General features: G+C 34.9%; 1 long non-coding RNA gene across 1 annotated transcript in view; it reads right to left on the minus strand.

The window, feature by feature from the left end:
- LOC119570585 overlaps positions 1-8,264 on the minus strand; it is a 23,188-nt gene extending 14,924 nt beyond the window's left edge. The window contains exon 1 of the long non-coding RNA XR_005228435.1: positions 8,221-8,264. This is a non-coding gene — a long non-coding RNA (uncharacterized LOC119570585). The remainder of the gene's footprint in view (positions 1-8,220) is intronic.
- Between the last annotated feature and the right edge of the window lie 102 nt (positions 8,265-8,366).

The following is an 8,366-nucleotide window of genomic DNA, read 5'->3' on the forward strand; positions in this document are numbered from 1 at the left end:
TACACACAAACACACCACAGACCCCCAAAAACACAGACCCACACACACCAAAAGCGTTAGGCAAGGTTTAGGTTGGGTTTAGGTTTAGGATTAGGTTAGTTGTGGGTTGGGTTAGGTTAGGTTTATGTTTAGGTTAGGTTTAGGTTGGTTGGGTTTAGGTTAGGTTTTAGGTTAGGTTTAGGTTTAATTAGGTTTGGGTTTGGGGTTAAAAGGTTTGGTTTGGTTAGGTAAGGTTGGGTTAGGTTTAGGTTAGTTTTGGGTTTATTTTAGGTGGTTTTTTTTTGGGTTTTTAGGTTGGTTTTTAGGTTAGCTTTAGTTGTTTTTAGGGTAGGTTTGGTTGGGTTTTTTAGTTTGGGTTTTGCTTGGGTTTTTGGTAAGGTTAGGTTTTTTTTATGTTAGGTTAAGTACTTTGGGTTTAGGCTCGGGTAGTTTAGTGAGATTACGTTAAGTCATTTCGTTAAAAGATCCACCAAACACATCTCACAACGCTAGAGACCACAAAAAAATACTATACTACGTATACATACATAATATCTATTATAACATTTATATACTTCTATAATAAAATACAATATAACATACTATACTATATATAAACATATATTACTTACATATATTACTATTCTACATATATATACATATTATAATATAATATACATACATATTATACATATGTAATACATAATCCTATAATTATATATATCACCACACCCCCAACATTGTTATATTTAAAATTAATAATTATATATAGAAAAATTTATATATATATAATATAAAAAAATATAAATAAATAATTTTATATTATAATATATAAAAAGGGATTAAAAATTTAAAAATAAAATTAAATTTAATATAATTAAACTTTTATATATATAGAAATTTAAATAATAATATAATATAATATATTATAATATATTGTGGTGTGTTGTGTGTGTTTTGGTGTGTGTGTTGTGGTGTCTTTTGGGTGTGTGTGTGTATGTGTGTGGTATTTAAATTATATTATTTTATTTATTTATTATTATATTTTTTAAATTTCTCTCCATTGTATATAAAATAAAAATTCCTATATGATGTATGTATTATATATTTTTATATATATATTATATTAATAATATATATAAAATTAATAAAAAATAAAAAGTGTTATTGTTTTTAGTTATGTCTCCTGGGTTCGTGAGTATGGTTTGGTCATCTTTTTAACGAAATAATTTTCGAATCTAACCCAAAACCCCCCGCCTACCTAAGCACTTTAACATAACAAACATCCCAAAAACCAAACCCTAAACCCAAACCAACCAACCTGACCAAACCCTAAAGCTCCCTAACCTAAACAAAACCAAACCAACCAAACCCAAAAACCTAACTTTACCAAACCCTAAACTAAGCTAAGCAAAAACCAAAACCTAACCTAACTTACCAAAAACCCAAACCCAAACCAAACCTTAACCTAACTAAACCTAACAAACCCCAAACCAAACCTAACCAATCACCTAAACCAAACCCCTAAACCACCCTGAACTAAACTAAACCTCTTAAACTCCCCAAACCGAACCTAAACCCTAAATTAACCTAAACCAAACAAACCCAAACCTAAAGCTAACCAAAACTAAACAAACCAAACCAAACAAAACCTAACCAAAACCTAATCTAACCTAAACAAAAACCAACCACCCTAACCAAAACCAAACCTAAACCTAACTAAACCTAACCTAGACCTAACCTAACCTTACCTAACCTAACCAAAACCCAAACCAAAACCTAACCTTTTTTCCTAATCTAAACCAAACCCAAAACCCCAACCAAAAACCAAACCCTTAAACCTAACCAAAAACCACCAAAACCAAATTTAAAACCAAACCTAACTAACCAAAACCCAAAACCAAAAACCTTACCTAAAACAAACCTAAACAAACCCTACACCAAAACCTAAACCTAACCTAAACCCTAACCTCCCCAAAACCCAAACCAACCTAAACCAAACCTAACTAAACCAACCTAACCCAAACCTTTAAACCCAAAATAAAAACCCTAACTAAAACCAAACCCAAAAATCGAACCAAAACCAAGCTTAACCAAACCCTAACCTAAAACCTAAACGAAAGGTAGCCTTGCTTTTGGGAAAACTTAACGAAACCTAATTTTATATAAAAATAATAATATATATATAAAATTTATATATAATATATATATAATATTATATTTTGTTTTGGGGTGGGGTGGTGTGTGTGTGTGTGTGTGTGTGTGTGGCGTGGTGTGTGTTCAACTTCACCACACACACACACACACACCATATGTAATATATATATAATATATAATATATATATAATTATATATATATATTCATATATGTTTGTATATATATATTATATATGTCTACATATATTTATATATATATAATATATATATTTTATATATAAAATATATATATATATATATATATACAAATATATATAATTAAATTATTTTTTAAAATAATTAATATATATTTAAAATTTTATATATAAATATATATAATGTTCGTATAAATGTGGTGTATATTAATATTATATATATTATATATATATATATATTATATATATATATATATAATAAATATTAGTGTGGTGTGTGTGTTGGTGTGTGTTTTATATTAACATTATATAGTATATTATAAAAATTATATAATATATTTTAAAATTTTATAATTATATAATATGTACAAAATTGCGTATATCCACTTTTTCTCTCGTATGTGTCTCCTCTAAATTTATATATTTTTTAATAATATAAAATTTTATATATATACTCATATTTACAAAAATCATATGCACACATACTAAATACTATAGTAGATTAAAAATTTTGTATATAAATACAAAAAATTATATATAATATATAATATTATATAAATATATATATAAAATAATATATATAAAAATATTATAACATTTAAAATGTGTAATATATGTATATATATATTATTTTATATATATAAATATTATATATTATTATAATACATATTCATGTATACTCCCTTTTCTCTCTGTATGTGTCCTCTCTCAATTTATATATATGTATATTTTTATAATTATTATATATGAATATTATATATATTAAATTTTTATAAATTACATACATATTTAAAAAAATACATTGTACACATAGCTAAATACTATAATAGATTGACAAATATGTATAAAATCATTAATATTAAAAATATATATATATATTATATATATATATATTTTTAACATATAAAAACACGTGTATATGATGTTTTATATTAATATATATATTATATATAAATTATATTATTATATAATAATAATTATTTATATATAGCCTTTATGTGTGTGTGTGCAAATACTAGATTTATTGAAAATGAGTACATTTTTCGAATCCACCTTTTTTCCATCCTCGTTCGAAGGGGGAAAGGGAGGGGAGGGAGATAAAGCGAGAGAGGGGAAACGGGAACACGGGCAGGTGGGACAGACGACGGAAGCGAGGGGGGTCACTCGGTCGGGGGATCGGGGGACTGTGCACCGGGGGCCGGCATACGGGAAAAGGGCGGGGGATATTGGAAGAAAGGAGACTATCGCAGGGAAAGCCCTGTTCAAGTTAAAATTTAGGCACGCTTAATAAGGGAAGATTCCCCAGTCTGGGGGAGTGGACATCAGGGGAAAGGAAAGACAATCCGCGTCGCTGACCACCCTCTGAGGCCAGTGTCCCATGGTGGAAAAGAGGGCTTTTGTTGTGTCCCCTGGTACGCGTACTTATTTTTAAGAGATGCTTGATAGACTGGGGCCCTTTTTTTGCCAAAAACTGCTTGCAAGGAGGCCAAGGAACAGCATGGTGTAAACCCTTTGAGTGAAAGAAGGGGGAGAGTGTTCACCTGGTGAAAGTCAGCCGCAGGAGAGGGGAAAGGCGACGGGGGGGAGAAGATTCCTCATGAAGGGGGGCTGAGGAGGGCAGTAAGGAGCTCTTTGGAGGAGAGTTTGGAGAAGGTACGCCGTCCCTAGATAAAGCGGCCTCAGACTGTTGGGTAGCCTATTTTTGGGGAACGAGTGACTAAGAAACGTCCTCCATCCGGACTGAGGTCACAGATGCGAGGGCGGAAGAAATAGCGGGTGGCAACACCCCTCTTAACATGGAAGGGGGGGGAGAAAAAAGTGTTGTCTCCACTATGCTAGGCTTTCCCGTATATGGAGGAAAGTGGGCACAAGCGTGGGCTAGGTGTCCAAGAAAGGGACTTTTTTTCAAACCTCCCTTTTCCCCTTTGAAAACGGGGGGAAAGGGGAGAGAGTTCAGCTGCATCAGAAATCCGGGGAAAAGGGCAGGGGCATGAGGGCCAGGACAAGACTCGTCGACATACCCCACCAACCGAAAAGGGCGAAGGGAGATGGGGAAAGGGAAAAAGCCAGACTCGAAAATTCCCGAACAGATTTTCCAGGATGGAGAGAGGGGGGGGCCCATGCAACGCCCCAAAGTCTGGGTAGAAGCGCCCTTTTCAAGGGAAAAGGAAATTAGATCCCAAACAGACGAATCAGCTGAGGAAAAAAGTCGGGGGGCAGACGGAACGAGGATCCCCTGGGGGAGTCCCCCTCTGGGGAAACAGGACTCCAGCGGAACCTTGGTGAACAGGGTCAACGTCCAAGTTCATCATGATCGCCGGGGATATTCCACGAACTCGGGAGTGAAGTCCTGGAGTGGCGAAGGTGAGCAGAGAGAAGGTCCAAAAAGGATAGTGAGGATTTCGCCAGCCAAGCTGGTGGGGCGTCGCAGATCCCCGGAGGAAAAATGGGGCAGAGGCACGGCCGCTTATGGGTTTTAGGAACCCCCTAGAAAAAGGGGGGGTCGAGGGTTGATGACTCGAACCTCTGATAAGGTTCGCCACCGGAAAAAAAGCTGCTTCTCTTTCAGGCGACGTGGAAAGTAGGGCACAATGCGTTTACGGGGGTCATGGTCAGGGGGGCATAGGAAGGCGTCATCCAACAAAACCTGGGGCCTTTTTGCAGGGAAAAGGGAGTCGAGGCCCCCCACCGAGTTCCCTTTTCGAAGCAGAATGGTGACGTCCCCCCCTCGCAGGCTTTGAAAAGGGGCCCCACGGTAACTCCTGGGAATGGAAAAGGGGTTTGGATAAGGAGGATTCGAGGGCCGGGATGAAAAACCACGGGTGAGGAAATCAGGCAAAGAGTTTTTCCCGTGAGAGGAAAATATTAAAAAAAGGTCAAAGGGGTGAAAATATCGATGGAGGGAAGGGGTGGGGCGGGAGCAAAAAAAAACCGAAGCCAAGGAATTGGGGCTGGGGGATAAAGGACAGGAAAATAAATTGTGACAGCGTCGGTGGGGAGGCCAAGGCTGCGGCGGGCAGGCTGGGAAATTTTTTGAAGGAAGCGCCATGCTGCATATTATATATAATATATATATATATAATATATAAAATATATATTTTTAAAATTATTTATGTGGGTGTGGGTGTGTGTGTGGTTAATATATATTATAAATAAATTATATATATATATTATATTTATATATAATTTTTATAATATAATATATTATTTTAAAACACATATTTTATATATTCCATTTTGTAGCATATCGTATTCATGTATATATATATACGTATATTTTATATGTTATATATAAAAAATATATATAATATTTATATATAAATATTTTTATTTATAATTTTTCCCACACCACACACACCACCCATAAATATTTTAAGGGGTATTATTGTATAAAATTGTTACTTACTATATTTTTTTATAACCTACGTATAAAATATATTTTATGTTTTAATTGTATCTATTTTTCCTATTTTTTTATATGTAAATATATATATAATATTTATATTTATTCTATATATTTATTATAATTATATTATAAAAAAATAAAATATTTAATATTATTATATATATTTATATTATATATTTTTAATTATACGCACACATACTACATATTATATTAATATATATTTATATATTTTATATATTTTAAAAATATATATATATTATACTTTTAGAAAGTTATATATAGTATATATTATACTTACATATATTTTATAATACATATATAAACTACTATATATATGTAATATATATGTATATTTATGTATCTTTATATGTTATAATATTATAAATATATATATATGTAATATATATATATTATATATTATATAATATAATGTTGTATTATATTTATATATATATAAAATATATATATATATATTATCTATATATATTTATCTAATATATATATATATATATTTATACAACTATATATGCACACTCTTAACCTTTTAACTTTTTTTTTTATCATTCTCATTTAATTTTGTACATGTCATGTATTTTTCATATTTCATTTATGTTTATTATTGGAATTTATGAAAATGAAGGCAGTGACGTCAGCAATGTCATTCGACGTCCGTGTATAAATACGGAACCGTGAAACAATAAAGGAGAGATCTATCTCAAACTGTGTTTGTGTCACCCCCTCTGAATTTACTTCAGCCTGAGACGTCACCGGAACAAAGGTTGTACTGAGCAGACTTCCCGTTGCTTGCCTAGTCATTTGCTAGACGTTGTCTTTTATGTTTTGCTTTATTATGTTTCCATCGTTTTAAGTGCTTTAGATGTATTTTACGCCGACGTCCTTCAGGATTCGGCTCTTCCCACTTCGTTTCTTTTAACCTTCAGTCCCCTTTTTAAGTTTAGTAATTAGTATTTTATTTATTTATTTTTTTTTAGTAAGTTAAGGTAAGTTTCTTTTTCTGTATTTTAGTAAATGAACGTAATTTAATATGTGTTCTTGTTTTTACATTTTGTGCCTTAAGCAGTTTTATCTTTTCAGTGTCTTTCAAGTTTTTATTTGTCGTATTTTAAATGACAGACTGAGCCACAAGGACTTCAGCTCGTATAACTCCCCTCAGGGTACATGTCAAGCCTGCGTAGGATCCTGGGTCACTGCCCGCTACCATTTTACAGGCCCAGGATCTGTATCAAGTTGTTCAGGGGAGTTAACGGGACCCTTATTTGCGTCCCTAAGCCGTTCTCGCTTCACGAGAGGCTTCAGCTCGTTCATGAGGCTGGGGTTAATGTCGGGCTCCTCGTTGCGGACCAACAACCATCCTTACAATTTGGTGGCTAGTGGTGAGATGTACCTTTAATGAGCATCGATCAGGAGAAAATTATGAAGTTCCTTGTAGGCTGAGAACGTCCGACACATTCAGTTACTTCCTGTCAGGCTATATCATGCACGAACATTATATCTCCTGCGGGAGTCTTAGGAGAGCCACTTTGTTATGTATTCTGTGTCCTTTCTTTTTTCAGTGATATCATAAAGGTGTAGTTTTCAAGAGCGTGGCCTTTTCTTACAGCATAATTCTCTTCTCTTGCAGAGTTAGATTTATGTGTCTAAATACCCGCTCGCCCAGCTAGGATTGTTTAGTGGCTCTCGTTAGTGTTAGGGACACTGTATGTTTCTCTTTTATGTCTGTAATTCTAATTCAGCAGCTCCCTGGGTCATACAGTGACTTGTGTGTAATAGTGTTTTTTTGTGCAGTACAGTGCCTTTGTGAAAGGTGCAGTGACTTTGTTGAAAGTGTAGTCAGTCTACTAGTGCAGTGATTTTTCTTGAAGTGATACAGTGATGTGTTAAAGGGTGCAGGGACATTGAAGAGAAAAGTGCCTAAGCAGTGTTTTTTTATCAGTGCAGTGAGCATTTTAAAACAGGTGATTAACGAACATTGCAAAAGTTTTGTGAATAGTGCTTGAGTGCTTCTTGATTGTGCTGGTGGCGCATTGTATGCAGAATGCCCAAAGGCAAGAACACGGGAATTCGTAGGAATTTACGATCTTCCAGCCACCCTAGTTCCCGTGACCGTTCTCCGGTAGCAGGTTTGTCTATCTCTGTCGATCAGCTCCCCATAGTCGTGGGCGGCTCAAATCAGGAAGTACAGGAAGCTGTGAGAACCATGGAGGGAGAGGTTACCGTGCTAGCCATAATCCTTGACAAAATCGAGGCCTTGTCTACCGAGCTTAGTGAAATAAAGGCACAGACGCAGCAATTTAACGACAGGCTTGCTCATCAGGAGGAAGCTGTGTCTCGTCCACGACAGACAGAAGAAGAGGTCTAAGTTCTTCAGCCCGAGGAGCCTCCTGCTACTGCCCCCCCCACTCTCTCTCTCCCCCCTCCCTCTCCTCTCTCTTTCTCTCCGCTCTCTCCTCTCTCTCTCTCCACTCTCTCTCTCTCTCTCTCTCTCTCTCTCTCTCTCTCTCTCTCTCTCTCTCTCTCTCCCCCCCCCCTGTCTCTCTCTCACTATATATCCATCTATCATCTCTCTCTCTCTCTCTCTCTCTCTCTCTCTCTCTCTTCTCTCCTCTCTC

This window comes from Penaeus monodon, unplaced genomic scaffold (genome assembly GCF_015228065.2).
Source record: "Penaeus monodon isolate SGIC_2016 unplaced genomic scaffold, NSTDA_Pmon_1 PmonScaffold_3227, whole genome shotgun sequence".
Lineage (NCBI taxonomy): Eukaryota > Metazoa > Arthropoda > Malacostraca > Decapoda > Penaeidae > Penaeus > Penaeus monodon.